General features: G+C 38.9%; 1 protein-coding gene across 7 annotated transcripts in view; it reads right to left on the bottom strand.

Moving 5' to 3' along the window:
• Positions 1–24,594, bottom strand: part of LOC114478906 (chloride channel protein 2-like) — a 134,723-nt gene that overhangs the window by 70,365 nt on the left and 39,764 nt on the right. The gene's annotated exons all lie outside the window — the stretch shown is intronic.

Below are 24,594 nucleotides of genomic sequence, written 5' to 3'. Positions count from 1 at the left end.
ACTGTCTGGCTCTTTATCCCTTATCCATCTGCTTAAACTGGGTGTCTCTGAAATTTGTCAGATGGATAGATAACTTTAGCTCTTTTAGCCTAAAGAGCTAAAGTTTTTAACCTGTCCAAAAAGATCTGTGCTCATTGAAAGTCCACTAGGCAAGTGTTAATTCAAAACACTTGAAGGGTTGTCAATGCACTGATTATACTTTAGGATTAAAGCAGAGCACTCAATGTGTAAAAGCAGGTTTAATTGACCAGTAAAACATTCAAATTTTAAAGCATTGCAAGCTTAAATGTCAACCTCCACCAGGGTTGTTATAGATAACTAAAAAAGCAAACCTATGCATTTATACTGAAGTTTCTCTCTGAAATTCTGCTCATGTAATGACTAAAGTTGAGAAAGTGAGTCCTATTAGGTTTGAGTATGACTCGTGCTCTGACTGCAAAAATATGGGGAAACCCTCGCCACCCTAACAGTGAATTACTGTCAAAGGTAAGTGTGCCTTCTAGAAGAGGCTTTTTACCTGCACACTTAAAACTATCTTGTGGACTGTATTTGATTTGTGGGTAGCTGTTTATAACTGAAAACAAACTAGCAAATTTGGTAACATAATTTAAGAATGGTCAAAACAAGAACTAAAATTAATGGAAAAATCCAAAACTATATCCCTTACTTTGACCCCATTGCAGGAATTTAAATTTGTAGTCCTGACCAAAACTTTTTTAATTTTTAGTCACGAAGCCACAAGACGGTCTGCTCTTTAGTAACCAGTTTAAAGTAACAATTTCAAAGTTAAATGTTTAGAGTACATTTTTGCTGACATGTTTCTGGACTGGAAATTAAAACAGCCTTGATTATGGGCGGGGCTCCCAGAGCATTGAAGACTTGCCTAGTCATTATATTCAGTTATTTCTAGTGTAGTGCTATTAAATGTTAGAAAGTGCTGGTTAGTGACATAAAAAGCTACTAAAATGTTACACTCCTTCTCAAAATTTTAATGTATTAGCCAGGTGTCAACCCATGTAGGGCCGTCATATTTTTACAACAAAATATGCAAAATTTTAATACTTTGACGATAATGTCAAGAGTTGGACAAGGATCAATCAACGTTACTTAATACACATTTGTATTCAACAGAAAAGTGGGTTGGGAGTTTACACTTTAAAATTGTGGTTCTTAACCTTATTGGAGGTACGGAACATTGCAAGTGTTTTCTTTTTGCTTTTACAAAATGCTTTTTAAAAAGAATTTCAATTTAACATTGTTATTGTACTTTATTGTTTTAAGTAATTTTTCATGGAAATGTATTTTGTGTAACACATTTTTAATGTGTGTCTTGAACCTGCTGAACCCCTGAGACTGGCTCAACGAATTCCTGGGGTTTGATGGAATCCAGGTTAAGAACGACTGCTTTAAGAAATATGATCCATCAATCTGTGCAGCATTAAATAGTCCCCTTATTATTTTAGGCAATCACATTTTTTGAATTAGTGACTGGCCAAAAGGGGCCTACAATTTGTTAGGTGTGCTCAAAAGACTTTTACATACCTCCTGTCAATAGAGAAAATTCCCTCCTATACATCGGCAAGAACAAAATTGATCAATTTTTTGACTGATCAAGTCTCTCCTTGTTCTCGACAGATGTCAGAGCAGAACTTAGTTTTGCAGGGGCGACTAAGAGCTGTTTGTTCAGAAATCTGATGTACCTATATATAGGGCAACCGTGGCTCAGGTGGTAGAGGGTCGTCTTCTGATCGAGAGGTTGGGGGTTCGATCCCAGTACCTGACTATGTGTCGAAGTGTCCTTGGGCAAGACACTGAACCCTAAGTTGCTCCCAGTGGTCGACTAGCGCCTTGCATGGCAGTCCTGTCCCACTGGTGTGTGACTGTGAGAGTGATTGGGTGAATGAGCTGATATGTAAAGCGCTTTGAGACTGTTTCAGTGTGGTGATAAAGCGCTATATAAAATCTAGTCCATTTACCATTTATACATGGTTTGTTATCAAACTCCTGGGTTAGTCAGCATACTATGTGTGCAAGTTGAATTTGCGGCATCATCTGATGTAGGCACATGGTTTTCAAAACAATCTGTTGACATCCAAATGTATTCTTTAATTCCTCTCTCATATTTTTGGAACGGTCCCTTTTGGTTATGTTACTGTCGTAAACACTCTGCACCCCCCACCGCCTGCCCCACCCCACAGCTTTTGCTCTCCCAAGACGGTAGCAACCGATCACTGAAAAATCCTAATACAACAGTGATACTAAGGGTGCTTTCACACACATAGTCCCATGTGACCATGTGAACAGTATGAGGAAGAGAGAAGAGTCAAATAAATGAATGATGTGGGAGTAATGCGGAAGGGAGTGTGGATATGTGTGTGATGTGTTTGTTTGTGAGCTGAAAAAGCGGCTCTGAAAATGGATGGATATTTGTGTGTGCTGCCTGATGGAGCGCTGGGTTGCGAGTGTATGTGCATGCCTGTTGCCATGACGACAGTGTGTGTGATTGCTGTGTGCTGCTGCTGAGCTGTCACTGCATGGAGTTCCCCCGTTCCTCGGACAAAGGTCTTCTCTATGGAATCAGAACAGTATCATAATGAATGAACTCTTGCAGGGTTTTACACGAATGCACATGCTTTGTGTCACAGTTGTATTTCAAATTCACAAATGAACACGATCTGTTTCGCAAATGCACACACACTGGTTCACAAATATATGTTTGTTTCACAGTTGTATTTCAAATTCACAAATGCACACGATCTGTTTTGCAAATATATATTTTATGCAAAATTGTAATATAAATTCTGAAATGCACAAGCTCTACTTCACAAATATTATTTTGAGGCACACTTGTAATTCAAATCCACAGATAATACAAATTGCTGAATGTGCATTTAGAAACTGCTTCTGTGCTGTGAAACCTCTGTGTATTTGTGAGAGAAATGTGTGTGGTGAATTTTGAGACTGACCTGACGTCGCGGGTCAACGAATGTCACCATTGGCTGATAAAAGTGATTGACAGATTCATCAGCCAATCAGGTGTGTTTTCTTTCAGCCAATCATATGGCTTCTTAAATTTTCACCACACTTTTAAACCAATTGCAGAGCTACTGATATGTGTGCGCATACACAGTGTTCAAACAAGAGTGCATTTGCATTTGCAATCAAAGCATGTGCTTTCGTGAAAAACCCTGCAAGAGTTCGTTCATTATGATACTGTTCTGATTCCATACTTCTCTGCCTTTTTTGCTGGCTCCACCATGATATAAGTTTGAGAAAAGTGAATTTGTAGACAACCGTGTACAGCCACTGGGCTGGTAATAATCTAGCATTAGTTTGTATTGTGCTGCCGTAAAGCAGTACGTCTTGCCACCGGGTCGGAGGCAGGAAATTTGCAAGTGTGGTTTTCTGGCCAGAGACAACAGGGAGAGATGACAGACCCCCAATCACCTCATAAACACTTGTATTACCTTCACAGGGACTACGAGAAGGATTTAATAAGGTGAAAAAGTTACTTAGTGCTGCTTTAAGAATGTTTGTTTTTTTCAACCAATAAACTGCCTTGATTTTTTTCTTCTTCCCAAAAAGTGGGTGTGTCTGTATGTCAGCTATCATAAGGTGTTCTGCACCTGGGTTCACATTAGTATGTGCCATCATGGCTAAAATCCAACTCTGTTGATGTGAAGTATGAAGAAAGACAAATAAAATTAATGCGTATATTGTGGATAATCCCCCAAGTAAAAATGTGTGACACATTACAAACAGTGGGAAAGTTTATTTGGTTTAGAAGGCTCTAAATCAGGACTGACCAACTTATTTCACAATTAACTTTGATCTTAATTTGGCCAAACCCAAAAAATGCATATTGTTTGACAAGGGAAAAAAAATCAATTTTGACATTAGTTTGGATCAGACATGTTGGGATTTTGCTGCTCTTGCTCACATCAGTGTCATATGGCGTTTTAAACTTAAAACAGCTTATTATGTAGTACACGCTTTAACCTGTGTGTGTTAACTTGTGTCTGTAAGGGGTTTGTGGGGGGTGTATTTAACTGTGTAAAGCACTTTGAGTTACACTCTGTATGAAAAGCGCTTTATAAATAAAGTTTGATTTGATAGCTAAGGTGGTGGAGGGGTCACTTGGGACTACCGTACTAGTAGAGATTAAAGCACTATATAAATCAAGAACAGTTTACCAAAAAATGTGTTCAACTCATTCAATAATAACTCACATGTGACAGAAGAGTGATGGAAATGACGGGCCCGTGAAAGGATTGGGTACAGACACCATTTCCAAATTTCTACCCACTCAGTGCCAGCAGTTTTAGAGCATTTTGACTCATTTTTAAAGACTCTCTACTTTCATCAGAAAAAATAATTTTGCTTCTAGCTTTTTTCGTTCTTACGTAATCAGCAGGTGAATAGAGGCAAGTTTCACATAAATCGCCAGTTTGTGAGAATAAGCTGAGAAAAACAGCTTTTTCTGAAAAAACCTATTAGTGACTTTGAAGCATTTTTTTTTTTTTGCTTTAGGGACACCTCAACATTGTTTCCTTTTATAAAACAACAAAAACAACACTGAGACCAGGCTTTTGATGGTAACATTATTATTATTTTGTTATCTGGGTCAGAACTGAATGGATTTCTTACTATATTTTGGTCTTCCTCCAAGTCTCTCCCCCCATCATTCTCCACACACGCAACTTCCTCCTTCTCCTGGACGTGCCGAGTGTCAGCGATTGCCCCGTTTTTTTAAATTGTTTTCTCTCACCATCGCAACACTCTCAATAGTCCACTTAGTTTCACACATGCTCTGGTAGAGTGAGAGCTGGTGGGAGCTTCAGCATCAACTCTTGTAGCGCCATTTTCTGTCTCGTAAACTCCTTTCCTCTCCCTCTGAGCTCTGCACATCACGGGTGATCTCTCATCCAAAGGTGCACTGCTGCCACCTACATGTTACCAGTTGGTCACTACATCATGGTACAAGTTAGATATTCACCTTAGAGCTTTGTCACACTGTCTCCTAGCAACCCCAGCCGAAAAACACAATTTACGTCCATAGACGGGAATGGCACTCAGTGAGTTAACATCACTCTTCTTCGTGGATTTTTTTGTACCTCTGTTATCGTCACTCTTCCTCGTGAATTTTTGCCTGACGCGAATGTTGTGTTGTGAACATTCATGTTGGGTTGTGGAGTTTGTATTTTGTGTGCGCTTTCTTTTTGTCTTGCGTTCGTCATTCTGTGTTGTATTGTGTTGTGATGCAAGGTTCTTCATTCTGTGTTGTGAGCTTTTATGGCCAGCATAGATTTAGGCACATAAAGCAAGTATGGACAGAATATTATAAATGCATAAAGACAAATCCAAGAGGAGGATTTGAGCAGGAATATCAGATTTGAAGTTTATAGGTAAAAAAAAAAAAAAATTTGCTAATCTGTCATGAACATGATTCATCTCTTCAATTTTGCTTTCCTCCTGAAAGTCTGCTTCCTCTCCACTAATCCACAGACACATTAAGATGAACGTCACGACTTTTGACTTGCTGCTCATCTCCTTTCTACACCACTCTTCCGCTTTATTTTTTTTATAACAATCCGCCCAGCATTCCCATGTACTACAAATGTACAATACCTTTCCTCCACTGCTGTGTGCCCAATCTCTCTGTTTTGGCCCACTCCAACTCCTCCACCCCCTCTCCTCTCATTGAGATGGGCATCACGACTTCGCCAGACTCACTCTGGTGCAGAGGAAAAGCTGAGCAACCCTTTAGGTTTGCTTTGACTGACAGGCAAAAAGACGAGCATGCTGTCAGAAATGCTCATCTCCTTCCACTTAAACCTCGACCTGCTGAGAAGCAGTAAAACCAAACAAAGCTATGCATCATGCTCAAACAGGCAAACTACCTCAGCTATATAAGCCACATGGCTGTATTCTCAGAGGAATCAGCCACTAGGAGCAAGATGACAGCAGTTGGCAGTGGCTATATATCAACATATCAGTGGTGTGAAAATGTAAACACATTTTGCCACGAGTTAAAGATGCTGTCGAACCCAGTAGAAGCAGAGAAAATAGTGTGCATGTGATTAGCATACTAAATATGAAGACAGAAGCATAGCAGCAGAGTCTAAACCAGTATAATTGAATCAAAATGGATAGAAATACTACCGCTAATAAGGTTCAACAACACTAAAAGCAGCAGTGCTTCCACAAAAGCAAGGATTTACTAGAAACAGCTGTGTGACATTTGAATAATGAAGGAAAACCACACTAGCAACACTACAACATATAATTCACTGTGTAAGGGGACATTACCACGATTAATATAATGGACAAATATTCTCATTGGAAACCAAAAAGCACAACCATCAGATAATCATACACAAAGGGTTACAGTGAGTCTGTGAATATTATTGGCTCTCTCTCATCTGACAAGCATTTTAGGATTGTTTCAAAACAAGATCCCATCTCTACAAATTCACAGACTCTTTATTGGATTCATTTGACAGAGCCCACATTACAGAGGCTTTCCAACGAATATAAACTCAAGCCCAGGCTCTAGATCTCTGTGTGGATGCTCTATGTTGTAGTTGTTGGTTTTCTAACGCAATCCAAGATATTGTAGGCGATTCCTGTCTAATTTCAGTAATCATGTAATACTGTGAATGGGAATGAATGTCTTGGCACGCACTAGTTTGTAGAAATAGGTTACACTCTGCCTCAGATTAAAGAGGTTAGAACAAATAGAGACTATGTAGTTTTTTTGCATTCAAAGCATCTTCTTTATATACAGGAAGTTGGGCTTACAGAATACAGATGACGTTAGCGGTAGTAAATAAACGGGCGCCACCTTAAAATGGGAGAAATGAACCCAATGCAGGACTGATTTATATGGCATACAACTATCAAGAAACACTACCAGTAGAGGCCAAGGAACTGCGCCTGCAGTTGGCAGCCCACTGCTACAATTTCACTAAGGTGATCAATAAATGTTACATTATTATAAGGCAAAGTTATCAGTGCTAGGGATATCTGAGTGTCCATACAGTCCCAGCGACCACTTGGATGGACAATCCAAAACATTGGCCCAATTTCACCTACCCAGATCTTTACAATTAGCTAATAATAAACCCTGTGAGTAAGAGTGTGCGATCTGACGATATTAGATTGTCTGTGGCCCATACACTAGGGATGGGCGATATTGACAAAAAAAAAGTTATCCCGATAACTTCTGGTATTTATCACAATAACAATAAAAATCACGATAAATAAAAATAAAAAAAAAATAAAAAATTCTCAACTTAGTGTAAACAGGTTCATTACAAACACAAATACATCTTAATACATCAACACTAGACACATTTAAAAAGGTTACAATGGAATATATTCATGCATGTGGATCACTATTAGTGTTATTGTATGTAATTCCTTTATTTCCTCACTTGAAATAAAATTTTATCTAAAAAAAAACACATGAAAAGCACAAATAACTCCAATAGTGTTTTTACTGCTGATGAATGTTGTTTATTTCACATTTGATAATGAGTTACATAAAGTTATGGTTGATAAATTTATCTTTCTGATTTTCCATAATTAAACCAGATCAAGCTGATGATTTAATCATTCAGTATATTTTGGTGTAATAATCTCAATAGTTACATTAGTCTAATGGGACCAGCTTTGTCTTGTGAACACATGAAATATAATTAAAAATTATTGTGTTTCACAAGTTGGGACGAATGAGTAGTGACATTAATATTTATGCTAACATTTATTTCACACTCGTGTGACATGTCGATGACTCTCTGTGGCTTTATGACAGTAAGACATGTTGTTTTTACTTGGTCTATTTCTTATATGGAGAAGTTAGCATTAGCTCTTAGCCCAGTCGGTGTGTTGGTGTGTTAGCTTAGCATAGTTAGCTTTAGTTGAGTTTCCAGTTCATAATCGTTGCTACAGGTTCATCTTTGTTCCCGTGTTTGTGGAACTTTGGGTGGATCTGATGGAGGAACTTGAATCGGTTCACTTTGTTGGATGGTTGACTGGTTTTAACCAAGTAGCGGTTCATGATGTATCGCAGCACGGCAGCTTCTGGTAGCTGAGACGAGCACCTCACACACACAGACGGCAGTGTGTGAGGGGGGCGGTGGCGGTGAACGGCGTGGAGCTTTTGTAAACAGCGTTCCGCTCCAGAGAATAATAAGTTGTTGACAACAATCAGGGACAGTTTTGGTCTGTGGAACACGTTTTTTTGGTGCATTATTTTGACAATAAATCATAAACGATAAAATATCGCACATTCCTACCATACATATATAACACATCCAAAGGTTTTTTTCTCTGCCAAATCACACTTACAGACACACCGAAGAATTAATCGGAGCTCAATAAGCGCAGAAGTACGCTCCGCTAACACTTCCCTGTCCATCTCCCTCACTCCCAGTGCACGGACACACAGAGTTTGTTCTGCTCTTTCTGTGTTAGCGGCTGCCTGTCGGTTCTCAGTTCAGATGTCCGTCTGTCCTGTACAGCTCCATCAGTTCTGAGTGTCGGAAGCACTGAGAGACGTTTGAGCAAGTAGGTATTTCTCTTTTCTAACAATTTTAACTCACTGCGCAGTTAACCAGCTCAACTGGTTGTCTTAAAGCAACAGTAAAAAATACTTTCAGCAACTCAGAGCTCCCCTGAAAGAAGCAACACACATTTCAGCCTTAATAAAGGAAAAAGTCAAAAGTGGAACAAAATGCACTGACTTTTACCCTTTATTGTTTTTCTCGTAAAACTGAAAAATAATTTTGAGAAAAAATATTGAGATATAAATATTGGTCCATATCACCCAGGTCTAATGTAACCAAAGCAGTAACGTTTTATCTTGTAAAGTGTGTGAAATGAGAGGTTCAAACACTGCTTAAAGTAGGATTTTATTAATATGAGTGTGTTTTTCTACCTGGGTTACAGTTACCTCAAAAATAAATGGAAATCACTAGACTGATCTGCTGCCTGTTTATGTAGCAAGTGTTGCTAATCAGAATCAGAATCAGAATCTAATGCTAATGCTACACCACTTTAGTTAAACAAAGTAAAAATACTGTGTGACTAAAAGAACTTGAAGTTTTGCATGTCAGCCTTTTTGTTTGATGTTATTTATACTTGGAACCAGTTTGATAAATTGCTTACATAAAAAATGTTTGAAAAGTACCCTGACTTAAATGATTTTTTATCTCTTTTTTCCATTTAGAACAATGATTTTAAGTAGGTGATTTGGTTTGTTTACCTGTAAATAACTTGAAAATAGTCTAAATCATCTGAGTGAAAAAAATCGCGATCATGATTTTACGAAGAAAAAATAATTATATATTTTTTCTCCATATCACCCACCCCTACCTGTGAGTATCCCGCATGATAAAAATCCTGTGATAAAATCCTCACACGCCATTAATTACAGTGTACTCTATAATGGATACAAATTTAAGCCACCGAAGCCCTAAAATCCTCATTTCAGATCTTAAAGCTGCACTACCTGATTCTTGAACCATGACAGAGGGGCATGGCTGAATTCGAACCGTATATCCCGTCCCCCACTCTGATAAACCCTCCCAGTCTCCTCCTCTCAAGGAAGTGCACAAGATCGTGCACGAGAACTGAATGTGCACTACCGATAAAACACGTTGCCACGCAAAAGGATGCACACAAAATATAGGAAAATGGAACAATAGATCACCTGTCTAGAAGGAAACAGCCACTTGTGTGTCCAAAGTTAGTCCAAGACTGAAAACAAGTTAGCTCCGTGCACGTGCTTCAATATATATCGCGACAGCCAATGAGAAGGCTCCTTCATGGGCTCTGCTCACCCCTCCTTTCTCTAAATCCTGTGATTGGAGCTGGAGGGTGTGACCCCCAAGATTTTGTCTTCTGGAGTTTTATTAACTGAAATACTTAATTTTAAGGCACAGACAGCACACAGACATAGAATTTTTTCAGAAATGATTACTTTTACGATCTACTATATAATGCTAATAATATATTTTTTTTAATTAAAGAAAATACATTGAGTACCCCAGCTTTAATTTCTTACTTACCGGTTATGAAATATAAAGAGCACACGTAGGAACGGGACGTTTCAAAGACCAGATTTTACCCATCCATCCTATGAAGGAAAGCCAGCATTTTCTTATTTTTTTCTTGAGATGTTCCATTTCCAGTTTTTTCAGAATGAAAATGACTAATGAGTATTCCATATTCACAGAATTAAAATTTAAGTTATGACTCTTTAGAAAAATAACTGATTTTATCATAACGGTAATTTATTTAAATTAAATTACTCTGCTGGAATGGTGTGTGCCGTATATTGAGATAAACAACGTCATAGGTTGATCAGTTTATTCTACGACCCAACATGTTACAGGTATGTAGATGTGAAGAAGATGGCGGCCCAAGCCCCCTCGTCCGCTACCACAGCAACTAGCCGCAGATACGGATGTTGGTCACCAGGTAAAAAGGTCTCCACTCGTTCAAACCCTGTGTTTTTAACAACAGTCAACGACTGCACATCCAGAGCTGTACTGTAACTAACTGGTTTAGTCTGTCATTTAAGCCTCTGTCAGGCGTTTCTCAGTGCTGCTGTGTTTATGCTCCTGTGTCAAAGCACTGTCACTTACACCTGTCATTGCTCCAACTTTATTTAGAAAGGCTGCTGACATTGCTTTTTCCACCATTAAACTGTCTTATTAATAAAATAAAAAAACAAACAGTTTGTTGAGAGTAAAACTATCAATCAATCAACTTAAATACTTATACGTATCCAAAGGGAAATAAAAACAAACATCCGTAAAAACTGCTCGCTACCGAAAGGCGGTAGGTTAAAAGTAATAATGAAATAAACACACAATAAAACAAAGTAGAATGTGACAAGAATGAGTACAATAGTACACATCTTGGTATCAGTTTGGGGACATCCTTCATCACAACTCATCTCTTTATGCGGACAAGCTTTAATTTGGATCTACACTGCTTCAAATGACTGAGACGAATTGAAATATAAATAGGGCACATGACTAAACTCCTGCTAATTAAGATACAAACCAAATTGGCAGTGTCGAGTTAAAGCTATTCTTCTTTTGTAATGTGGAGTGTTTGACAGTGTAAATTATTTACTCTGGTGCTATCCCTAAAGTAGGAGGTTGAGTGACTCTATTGCTTAACTGTTATATGGATTGGCACCTGTGTGACAGATCAAATGATATAATAGACACATGTCAATTTTGGACAACCAGAAGATATGTTTATGTTTTCTGCATTGCAGAAAGAAAAAAAAAATTCTATTTTTGTTTTTAAGCGTAGTTTTTTTACACAATTTAAAAAAACAAATGTATACAGTATTCTTTTATTTTTACACACTCACCACGTGATACTTTTACGGGAAATATCAAGCGCAAATGAGGCATCTGAACGTTTGTGAGTGCGTGGCTTTAAACGGAGCCCTGACAGGAGCTTACAGGAGTGGGGTGTAGTGTTGTGTTCAAGACCACACTATCCGAGACCAAGACTTGCCCGAGACCAGAATGCACTGAGACCAAGACAAGACCAAGTCTTTCGGGAGCCGAGACCGAGTCAAGACCAAGACCGAGACAAGCCGAGACCGAGACCAACAAGACCATGACCTTTTTTTTTTTTTCAATTTAAAAAATATATAAATAAATAAAATTATGACAAAGTTCGACTGTTAAATAACATTCTCTCTTTAATCTTAGTTTATTTTAAATACATTTGACGGACAAAAAAGGTGCCTGCAAAAAATTTACTAAAATATTAAAACTACTACTGCTACTGATAAATTCACAATTATTCTAGATATCTGAAAACAAGATTTTTATGTCAGCTGAATGTACAGCAAGTGTTTAAAAGTATTTCTGCCAAGAAATAATGATTCTTTATTCTGATTCTTTGAGTTGTGCAGGTCAACAGGTCACAGATTTCACAAGATATTTTTTTAGTTTGAAAAAGCCTTTACACAGGTTATTTTTATTAATTCACTTAGTTGATATAGTTTAATTTGGTTGCTGTAATGTAACTAGGATATTCAATTAACAAAGGTTTCCAACTGTAACTGTAAAAGTGAAACTTTCTGAAATAAAACTACTAACAAGTTGTCAGCGTCTAAAAACATAGAGCTACAGGTAGATGTGAAACTAAAACAAACTCAAACCCTGGAAAAGTCATGTGACAAATCAATCAATAGTTCTTGTTGAGAATTATTATTATTATTATTCTGGATACAGTGGAAACAGAAACTATAAAAAATAATTATATTGTGAACCTGTTTAGATTGTGGAGGAAATAATATATGCATAAATGTAATTGGAGTATAAAGCCACAAAAAAACACCACTTACCACTTATATAATATAAGACCTTTTTACAGTTATTTGAGTCATTCTGCGCATGTGCAACTTGTGGCGATGACGCGCTGGTGACGACATAATCCAAGATGGCGATGGCCCGGACTACAGCCGACACTATGTAATAAAAGCCTTAAAAGACATGGATATAATGAAAAGAGTGGATGACTTTAACACGGACACACACGGACTTATTAAACACACACGGACCTCGGTAAACGGAACAGGCTGCACCGGGCGGCTGGCACTAGGACCCAGAGGCGAAGTAAGTGCGTCCCCTGTATTGCATTCACAGGCTGTAATATCAGCAGTTTATCATTTTACGTGTTGTTAGAGCTACTGTCTTTACCAGGGAGATAATATTTATTACTGCTGATTGTTTTCTGGAGTTTTACTGGGATTCTTTACCGGTAATTAGTTCATATCTCCCTTGCGGTCCAAACTGACACCGTAGCTAGACACACACACACACATACACACACACACGTCACTCAGTCACATTAAGGAAGGTTGCGGTCATCATACGAGGTGGATTAAAGAATGAATAAAAGATTGTTTTATCCAGTTCTTCTCTGTGTTATTATCACATTATAAAAAAGTTTAAATACAGCAGGAATTAGTGCTGGTCCTGAACGGTCTTGAGGGAAAATCCCGTGTCCAGCAGTCCGAGTCCGAGACAAGACCGAGTCAAAATGCTTCAGAGTCCGAGACGAGATCGAGACCTTTAAAATTTGGTCTCGAGACCAAGACCGGTCTCGACTACCACAACACTAGTGGGTGGAGCTTACAGGAGATCTTGCTAATTCAAATAATGCTAGCTTTCCAACATTGGGAATGCAAACTGCACCTTTAAATTGCCATGTATTTTATGGTTTTATGAAACCTCCAAGGATGTTGGGACAGGACGTAAAAAGTGGACAAACTAACTTACTGGATGGAGTAAAGGTCAGTCATGTTGCACAGATTGCTCTGCGCAACATTTTGTGTCATTGGCACAAACATCGTGAGACTAAGCTGGCTCAGCTTGTCCGCAAACCTCTTATTTTCAACTGTGAATCACACAACACTGTTTAACTGACTGGAAACCAGCTAAGCAGGTACTTTTTAGTGACTCTCTAAGCCCATAACCTGTGTTTTCCATCAACTGCCTTATTATCAAGCTTACAACAATGAACAGTATTGCACACATACATAATAATGGCTCCCTTTTGAACATTCAATCGCAATAATTACTCTTATATTCAACAGTGCTTCTATTTTTGCTGGTTTGCAACTAAAAAAGTGCAATGTGAGCGATGGGAAGCATTGCTGAAAAGCCTTTCCAGTAGATTCTGCAGCAAAGTGATAACTTAAATATATATATATCTTACAATATATCTTATCTTACTATATATATATATAATATAGATTATTAGTTATTAAGTTATTTTGGTGGCTCTTATTTTTTGACTGGGTTTTATGATGAATGAATAATTACGTTGAGTCACGTTGGTAGATAACTACATCCTGGACCCAGCCAGACAAAAAAGTCTTTGTACCCAACCAAATGTAAATACAATTTCAGGAATTATTCAGTGTACTCCTGGAATGTTGATTATTGTAATTTTAACAAACAAGTCAATAAAATAGATGACTTTTTCCATCTCAATTGTGTAAGGGTGTGTGCTAATTTTCATTTCCTTGTACTGGTTTTTATGCTGGTTATCAAGCTTTTTTGCTATTTCTGACAGAACCATGTCAGTAGTAGGCTGTGTTTCTGTATCACATGCCATGTTCTGCGGGCTTCAGAACACATCCAACATTGTGCCAAAGCAAAAACAGTGGCATGATGTGGAAAGGTCTATAAACAGGGCCTGTTGGGAGATTCATCTTTTTTTCTTGCTGAAAACTGTGTGAAAGCTATCACTGGCCATCTGGTGCTCGGCCCCCTGGGAGAGCAGCAGGTGGGGCACAGTGGGTTAAATGAGCTGTTATCTGTAATCAGTTTACCTCCCAGAGTGACTGATGTCCCCCCTCCTTTGGTTGGCACTGAATAGCTTTTCATAGATTCTGTTGCTCACACACACAAAGACAGTGATGACATAGACAAAACTGGTGTGAAGAACTGACAAACAAGTTGGTGAGAAGTCAGGAAGGATGAGCAAGCAACTGCTATCATGACTAATGGTTAAAGGCATGTGAAAGGGAAAGCCGGGCCACTTAAGTATATCTTGGTGTTCATTCCAGATGGCATAGATTTCACACAGGGGAAAAAAACCTATTTATAAAGAGTTAGTTGGAAATGACACAAGATCATGCAAATACATGCTGTACAACCATGTGACCGGCCTGTACCACTAATCACAAATACGTTTTATTGCAGAAGTTTACATCTCAGGTTAGTGCCCGTTATTAGCTACAGTTGAGTTATAATGTAGCGTATTGATATCGTTCCTTCCATGTGTGGTTTGTTCAAGTGGAATCCAGGAAAAAAACAACAGTGACCTAAAATTTTAATGAAATATAGAATGTGTTAACTTTATATATAAAACAGGGTTTTGTTCATTCTTAAAGTGCTATAGAAATAGCACTTTTCATAGGCTCTTACATTGCATAATTCTTTCACTCCATACACAGTGGTGGTAAGCTACGATTGTGGCCACTGCTGCCCTGGGGCAGACCAACAGAGGCGAGGCTGCCATAATGCGCCATCGGTCCCTCCGACCAGTACATCCATATGATGGCAATGTGGGTGCCTCGCCAATGACTTGGTTAAAGAACCCTCAAGCCTTCAGTTATTGGACAGCCCACTCTACCACTGAGCCACAGTCGCACCGATAAGATTTTGGGATTGTCTCTATTGGGATCAGAATCAGAATGAAAGTGTTTTTCCTGAGCTGTGGGTTGGTCACAGTGTTCAGATATTCCGCCATCATGTACTCCCTGTTTAGTAGACTTCCAGTTTGCTCTGGGTTTGAGGTGATGGTAGTTCAGGTAGTTTTCTTTTTGTTTTCTTATAATGTGGTTCAGTCTAGTTGGGGTTCTGTATGGAGGTTTTGCTTGTGTTTGAGTGCGGAGTCCTAGAACCAGCTGGCTGAGAGGGCATCTGTCTATGGTCTATCATAGAATTTGATCGCTCTCTTCTGGATTTGAATAATTACAGGGTATTGTCCTAATTCTGCTCTGTATGCGTTGTTTGGTGTTTTCCGCTGGACACAGAGGATTTGCAAAATTCTACATGCAGAGTCTCAATTTGGTGTTAATCCCATTTGTTAGTCTTGGTTAGCAAGTGGAACCCAGACTTAACAACAACAGAGGGAAATGGGTTCTATAACAGAGTTTATTATTTTAAGCCAGATTTGGACAGGGATGTCTAATTTTATGTTCTTTTTGATGGCGTAGAACGCTCTTCTGGCCTTGTCCCTCAGGTTTTTAACGGCTTTCTTGAAGAATTTTAGGAAGAATTTGTGTTTGGAATGCTGTCCTTTTTGGAATATCATTATTTTAGTTTTGGATTGGTTCACTTGTAAGGCCCAGGTTTGGGAGGATTTGTGCAGAAGGTCCAGGTGTTGTTGTAAACCTTCTTTGGTTGCCAACAGCAACACCAGGTCATCGGCAAACAGCAGGCAATTGATTTCTGTGTATGCCAGCATGATGCCTGGTGCTGCAGACTGTTCTAATGATTGTGCTAGATTGTTAATGTAAATATTGAAGAGGGTTGGGCTCAGACTGCATCTCTGTCTGAACCCCCGGCTCTGAGGGAAAAACTCTGTATGTTTATTGTTGATCTTAATAACGCACTTGTGTGTGTACATTTATTTTATTACATCGTATGTTTTTTCTTCTATTCCACTTTCTAGTAGTTTCTCTCGCTCTCTCTCAAGTACCCCCTGTAGTGCCATCAAATACCCCCATTTGTGAAACACTGAGCTAGACCATATAAACCTGAGGTTATGCTGGGGTAACACAGAGCTCCGACACGTTAAGAATGCCAGGAATTTATATTTGTGACAGAGTGCCTCACATTTCAACACCATGTTATGACGCAGTACAAAAAATGGCACGTCAGTGGCAAAATGTCACGCTCTGTGACGCTCGGTCACATACGTGGGCGCTACGCCAGTGCACATCGTCACAATAAGAATGTTGCTGAATGAGTGTATTTTGGTTCTCAGACAGTTCAAATTGCTCCACAGTGCTTTATATTCCACCATCAGGTCATCAGGCTGCTATTATCGGACCGTTCCCCATGATTACATCTAAGTGATATATGGTGAATTACAGAACGTTAAATATAGCATATGTAGCATATACTCCAGGTCTCTTGTCCTTTATTAACAGCTGCCCATTTCAATTCTAACCCTTCTGAGGAGCAGCAGGGGCAGGTGGAGGAGTAACTGGAGGTGCTAGAGGAGGCAGCCTCGATGTAGCACCCGAGGAGCCTTTAATGGTCAAGGGACTTGCTTAAGATACCACAGTGATGGCCCACGATGGATTAGAGCCAGTGACCCTCCAAATACCAGCCAGCTTCCTTAATCGTTAGGTCAGCACTGCCCTTAGTTCTTAAACTTTAAAAAATACTAATTAAAGGGGAAATATTATACAATTTTTTCACCTTTTAAAACCGTTCCCTGTGTTCTAAATGACATATCTGTGCTGGTGTTTGGTCAAAACATAACATTAATTAAGCAAGAGGGGAGGTTTAAGACCCTGTATTATCAAGGCACTCTGTTTTGGGGGTGTGTCCCTGGATTTGTATAGACCTCCCCCTTCCCCACCCCTATCTTACATGGGGTTCACACCAAACGCGACTAAAATCACTAGATTACATTCAAAATCAACGTAAATATTGAGACTTCAAGAGGTACAGTGCAACCTAGTCATTCAAAGTTGAAAAATTTGAACTTTTTCAAGCAACTTCAAGTGACAACTTCCCCATCCTTCACTGTCTGTAGAGCCGAGGCAGCAGCCCCTCCCTCTCGCTACAGTGACGCGGCTGCAGTGGGAGGCTTCCTCAATTTACTGGGGCAAAAGGAAAGCAGTTAACTTCTTGAATAAGCCTACATTCTGAGTGAACTCATCCTTAGTAACTCCGTAAGTTGATCATTTAAACCGTAAAAGCGGCGCTGATAATGATAAGTCCTGTAAACATACGGCCTGAAAAGAAGTGATCAGCCTTCTCTCCCCCCTGTCACTCGGCTCCACACAAGCACACGCACACACACACACACACGCACACACACACTTTTCACTGGAGCAATGAAGTGATGTGATGTAGTGACTAAAAAGCACCTCTACTGTATGTTCAAGCGACTCATCACGGGCGACTGAAGTGACTGTAATCGCTACAGTCGCGTTCAGTGTGAATGCACCTTCACTCCTTCGCTAGCGAGAAAAACAATGGCGGACTTTAGCAAAACTTTTCATCAGGTTGGGGGTGGAGTCCATGGGCTAGAGATACCAGTGGAGGGGAGAGTATTTTCTTTCCTGATTGTGACATCACAAACTTAGAACATTTGAAACTGAGCAATTTTCTCTTACACAGACCACAAACAAACAACTGGATGGTCTTATTTAACATTTTGTGTGCCGGTGGACACTCAAGTTACCTCATATGTGATTAAAAAAACTGCAAAAGTGGATTTTTCATAATATGTCCCCTTTAAAAACTGATCAATAACACTGAAAATAGGTTTAGGATTTAACTTCTACATGTGGCACCATTTTTAAAGTCAAACCATATGCAAGCTTAGGTTTTCCTTATCATTCAGAAACGTCTTGCAGGGTAATTTATTTACTGTGAGGAGACCGCAAGGACAACAATTTGAGGCATGATTGATAAAAGATTTAGTGTGTCAATTAAATTTCCTGCTGCAAAAGCAGCAATGTATTCATGGAGGATTTTAATCGCTGCTTTTTGTTTTGCATGAAAGTGAAGGGACTCATTAGAGCTGGGAGATGATGGATGTTTTAGGCCCTTAAACTTTTCACAACTGTGGGAAGCAGTGTGATTACTTGAGTACGTTCTGGGTGTGTATTGATGAGATCAGGGGACTTCTGCACTTGAGCTAATATGAATCCCAGGGCCAAGACTGAAAATTGAATTAATGGGGGAAGTGAAAAATCTGACTCATCCCACCTGTCTGCATTTGCATTGATATCGCTGAATACTTTCCCATTTCAACTAAACCAATTGTTAAATTCCAACATGCTTATATACAAAGTACAAAATCCAGTCTCTTGTAAAACTGACAAAAACAAATGCCATTGATAATATATATTAAATATGTTGGGTGCAAAGGGAAAACATGCTTAAGTCTCCTTATTTGTCACCTTAAAAACCTAGATTAAAAAAAAGAAAAGAACCAAAAGAATTCAGAGAGCGCATACCATTTCCAGCACCAAATATCCTCTTTGTCAGATATTCACATTTTTCACAAATTTACCATTAGTTTTTGAGTTTGACTGTTCACAAACACATGAACACTGGCAAAAACAAAAACTCCTTAGCGAAGGTAATAAAAAACTCCCTCAGTTTAGAGAGAATATAAAACAGAAGCTGTACAGAGTGCTCTTATCTTTACAGTTCAACAGTTGTACCATACTTAAATAGCTACAGTAAGTTGGTTAAAGTGTTGCATTTAATAAAAACATTTTTAAAGGAACATATCTATCCCATATTTTGTATTTTAAAGGGGACATATCATGGTTTTAAATCCTTCCTTTTTACATATAAATCATACAATTGTGGTCTATATAAAGCGGAACTGCAATGCTTGGGTCTGAATTCCTCATTATTATAGCTCCACAGGCCCCTTTTCTACCCCTTTTCTGATGTGCTTCTAAGGGCAACTCGTTTTGGTGCGGTCTCTTTAAATGCAAATGAGACACTTCATACCCCGCCCCCTCTCCAGGTTCAACTCCACCCTGCTCGGCCATTTTTGTAGTTTGATAGAAGAGATATGGCTATGTAGCGGCGTAGAAAAAGTTTATTCACACGTTATTTACACAATGTCAACAACAGAAGACTTGTCCATCCAGCCTTACATGTTACAGCCAGAGTCGGACCCGGCGGAGCGAGATGAAAATGAAGATGATGAACCTGCAGAACCCTAACAAGTGAGCTAACACAAGCACCGAGCTAACGCTAGCGCCAAGCTAACGTCACAAAATGCATTTTAATACAGTCTTTTCAAACGGCAAAATGAAATGACTAATGAAATCTTTAAACTTAAATTAAATCACGTAGGCCATATCATCAAGGATCTAAAACGAGCACACAGCGCTAACATATGAAGTCTGAAGACGGTGCAACTGTTAATGCTACCAAAACAATGACAGGGACGTCTTCTCATCACACTTTTTAGCGTTATTTACAGCTTACCGAAGTGCTCTGTTCGTCGTCTCCAAAGAAAGAATTGAACCCTCAATCAGTCTTTCGGCAAATCCTTCTTTATACTGGCAGAGGTTGCAGAAGCAGTCATCCTTGAAGTGCTTCGCGCACACAAAAATGACCTTACCCACAGATGTGGGTACATTTCCGTGAAAAATAAAACTCAACCAGGCACTTTGAAAAGGTTCTGATGCTGGGAGACGGTGTAATGAAGTGTGTGGGTTACTACATCCAACAACCCAACATTTAGACTTATCCTCTCCTAACTTCTGCATCCTTGAGCTTGGACTACAAAATAAAAGCGAAAAATAAAAATGGCGGATTGCTCGAAGTGTTGGGCCTGGAGTCGATGTCCTAATTTGGCAGTTCCACTGACGTTATTGTTCAAAAAACGTAATAGAGAATCGAAAAATCGAAACAGATTGAAAAATATGACCAAAACAGAATATAAAGATATCAACAGAGCACCTGAAGAGATTAATTTGATCTTTTCTGTGCTTCTAAACAATCTAAATATACATCAAAATGCACTTAAGGGCTAAAAAAGTGGATTTAGCATGATATGTCCCCTTTAAGGAAATCACTTATTGTTAACTTATATTGTTTAGAATGTAGGAAGTAAGTCGGAAAGTCTGCATAAACTGACACTAAAATCATTTTTAGTTCACGTGCTTTGCTGGATTGACTAGATGCATTTTACATTGTAATCAAAATGTACCAGCATTTACTGGTACAAGAACCCCTGTTTTTATAGCCACCTGTTTGGTTCTACAGCACCAATTGCACTTTTCTTGCTGATCACCGATTTTTTAAAAGCCTGACTCGCCTATACCGATTTTGGCCGATCCCAATTTTTTTTCATAACTGACATCATACACGTTGAATGGTCCAATCTTATTTTATTGTAAAACATTCAACAATAACAATAGAAAGATGTTATTTTAACTGCACATGAGGTAGCTATCTCAAATACAAATTCAAAGTTGAGAACATTGCTGTCCAAAATATTAAATTATATCAGTTCCTTTAGTCCATTTTTTACATTTTAAAAACTAAATGAACATGTCCAACAGGCTCCACTGCAGGCCTGCTTGTTGCTCTTTGACTAAAAAAGTGCACTGCAGTATTTTGGTTTTACATGTGAAGAAAATCACAGGATTTGGCGTACGTGATAAAATAATAATCTACAGGGCAAACTAACAAAACATCTCAAACTACCAATAAAGTGTCCTGAGTTTTAAGTTTTGTTGTAGTGCAAAAATAAAAAATGTCCAAATGCAGCAGCTTTGGGGTCATTTAAATGTAAAAATATTATTCTAAAAATAACTTGCAACATTGACAGGACAAAAGCTAAAAGTCAAACATTTTACAGAAAAAATATAGTGCAGCATGTGTAACATTTTCATGAGGGTAATGACAGAATGAACATAGCACAGGTTAGTTCTCACACTTATTACAGTCACTTATATATTAGTGGAAGGCTTTTATTCAAATCCAAAGCTGTGAACTCCATCATTTTCCTCGTAATATCTTTGCTTTTTTAACTGATAAGCGGTCTCAGCGGACCCCTGGCTCTGTCTACCGCTATAGCCGTAGCTTTGAGCATTAGCTTTATTTCTAGCTTCAAATGCTACATACTGTGGTTTCTTACAGGTGCAGTCCGCAACTCTCAGATCCCTCTCTCCCCCTCCCTCCCTGTTGCTCCCTTGCCCTGCAAGCAGAAAAAAGTTGCTAAATCCATCTTTTACTCCTCCAGACCATACACTGTAAAAAAGGGCGAAGACTGCCCATCAAACGCAATCCTGGCTCTGATTGGTTCTTTTTCCTCAGTACATTCTGGCAATCTGCCAAAGGCCGCAAGAGCAGCAGAGGGGGCTCAATGAGTCTGTTTTTTTCCACACAAACTACGTGTTTCATGTAAAGCTGTCCTTACATAGTGACAGCTTTAGCAAATATGACAAAAAGTCACTTTTATAAGAGTTGCAGACTGCACCTTTAAATGGTGAATGAGGTAGCGCTTTCTTTGCAGCTCCACCAATGCAAATTTTCGCGTTAAAGGAATTACAAATCGCGATCCTTTGCTCTCTTTTTTTGTGTAAAACTGCCGACATGCTAAGCTAATCGTGCTGTTGTTGTTATCCTGTGTAGCAGAGGCATGCGCACGCACACACATGCACACGAGCTGGTAGGCGGACCTGTCAATCATCTCACAGCAGAAGGCGACAGTGGCTGATTTCATGACGGATTTTAAGATCTTTGCGGCGGTAGAAAAGATCGGCAGAAAAGATTGGTTTCATATGCAAGGATCGGCCGACTGCCGATCTCCCAAAACAAGGGAAATCTTTTACATGCCTAAACCAGACTAAGGAAACTATCCATAGAATCAAACTGTAGTTAATTCAAAACAAACCGGTTAGGATGTGTGAATGCATCCTGAAAATGTTTTATCTTTGCTCACATAATTTATGTCATGTATTGCTTTCAGCCATTACAGCATTGTGTACAGCATCCACACAGACACAAGATGATGAGATAGCTCACCTTAGAAACTTAGATCAGCAGCATGTTGCTCAAGGACACGCTGATAATGAATTGATTCTGCAGCTCGATGACAACCTGCTCTGCCTGCTGACACACAATCATCTTTGTGTGATCATTTTGTTACGTAAAGCCAATTGCATCACTGTAAAAATCTAATTACGGCTTTACCCTCTCTAATGAGAGCACATGTTGCTTTTTCTTGGAGGTGGACAAATCTCTTTGTGTAGAGTTGCTCTAGAATCCTAGTAAATATGGATTATATGTAAAAAACACAATTACATTGGCATTGATACAATATTTTTCCTAATTCCAGGTCCTGAAGGAGCATAGTTTTGCTTGATTAAGGGCCACTTTTCCACACCTGATCTAAAGGTTATATCATCTTCCGGCAATGTTGAAGACGTGACTATACCAATCAGTTTTGAAGCAGGACAGCAGCCCTTCAGGACCAAAGTATGATGGGGTGTGATGGTTTCCATTTTTCATATTTCCTGGATTTAATTACACAGGTCACAGTGCTTTCTTGAAGAACCAAAATGATAGACTGAAACGATCATAAAATTGTGTATGTTCTAACGTAACCGCAGTTGTGATGGGAGAATGTGAAGGAAAAACCTAACAATGTGGGCTAACTATGATAATACTTAATGTTACCAACACATTTATTCTACACAATGTATCCAATCCAGTTTACACAATATATCATCTTCAACATCTTTGACATAACAAAAGCATTTTAAAATGTATTCAGGCCCATTTAGCGCATTAGAAAATGTACTGCATGAATTGCAAAATGTATTTTTACGTTTTATTTTTTAAGGTAAATAATATAGACTTTGCACCGTCAGCAGTTTCTGCAGTGGCTCCTTAAAATAGAGATCTGCTAAAATCATTAACTGAAAGTGACAGGACCTGAAATGGACTCCAGTTAGCCTCTGTGTGAAAAGGAACAGAATGCTGACGGTGAAGAATTTAACGCTGCGAAGACACAGTGTTTTTGTGGGCCTGTGACTAAGAAAAGGGCTAAGAATACAAACATAAAGTACTGTAAATGTATCAGGGTTTGGGGATCTGGCTCAAGTTTTCCTGAATCGGCACAAATGCTGGTTGCTACATGACGCTTTAAAACTATAGCGAAAAGCAAACCATGCATATTTGTCATCGCTGTCATTCTACTGCAAATTGTCATGAGCTGGAGATGGTGGGATTGTTCTGTATTCAGTCTCCCAGGGCTTTCACCGACAGGGCTCAAAGTTGCTGGAGATCATCTAGAGAAGTGGGACATCAAAAGTTAGCCATGGATTTTTGATAACTTTTACGGTGTTTGCATTGCGGAGCCGCAAATCTTGGCTTGTTCTTTTTTCTTTTCTTTTTTGAAAATACTCCCATTTGCACACACAAACTTTGATTTGCGTCAAATGTGAATCAGTTGTTAAACTCTCGGCCCTAAACCAGCTAAATGTGAAAAGACAAAAATTGGCACATTAGCACCCCCGACAAAATGAAGACATTTTAATATAGGGGGGAAAAAAAATCAAAAATGTTTGGAATTTTTCACAAACTTGTTTTGGCCTCTCGATCAAAGTGGCACGGCGTAGGTGGTGCGGAAAACGGCGCGGCGAAGGCAGAGTGGCGAAGGCGAGGGCTTTTTATCGTCGCTTGGGGCTATATTATTGTATTATTTTTATGTTGTAAAACCAATCAAAATGTATTGAGTATTGAAAATGAGAGCAGAAAAGTGTTGGTTTGACTTCATTCAAATAAAATATGAATACATTTGCCATTAAATGTTTACTTCTTTGTTTGTGTCCATAATTAGTTCTAGACACATCCCAAAAGAGATCCAGTCCAGTATCCAGGTATTTATTTCACCCACACTTGTTGAATTATTTGGCTAAAAAGTTACTGAATTGATTTCAAATCACTGAATCATTTCGGATCGAATTGTTCTAAATGAACCAATATCATCCATGAACCAATATCATCGAATCGTGATTTGAAATGAATCAATGGTAAGTGTTACATCCCTATTGTTTAGTGGTGCAGTGTTTCTGTTTGGTAATCATGGTTTTCTCAGGGTTGCGAGTTCAAGTCCCAGTGGGGCTCTATTTCAGTTGATCTGATCAAATGATCACGTTTTATTTCAGGTTCTGTCTTATTTTGTAGTTTCTGTGAATGTCTGCCTGCTCTTTAGTTTTAGTACTTTCTCTGGTCTGTGTTTAAGTGCAGACAGCAGGAATAAATCTCCCTCTCTATTCTTACAGGTGAAGCTCATCTCCCTGATTACCTG

Source organism: Gouania willdenowi, chromosome 17 (assembly GCF_900634775.1).
Source record: "Gouania willdenowi chromosome 17, fGouWil2.1, whole genome shotgun sequence".
NCBI lineage: Eukaryota > Metazoa > Chordata > Actinopteri > Blenniiformes > Gobiesocidae > Gouania > Gouania willdenowi.
This window is presented reverse-complemented; position numbering and strand designations above follow the sequence as displayed.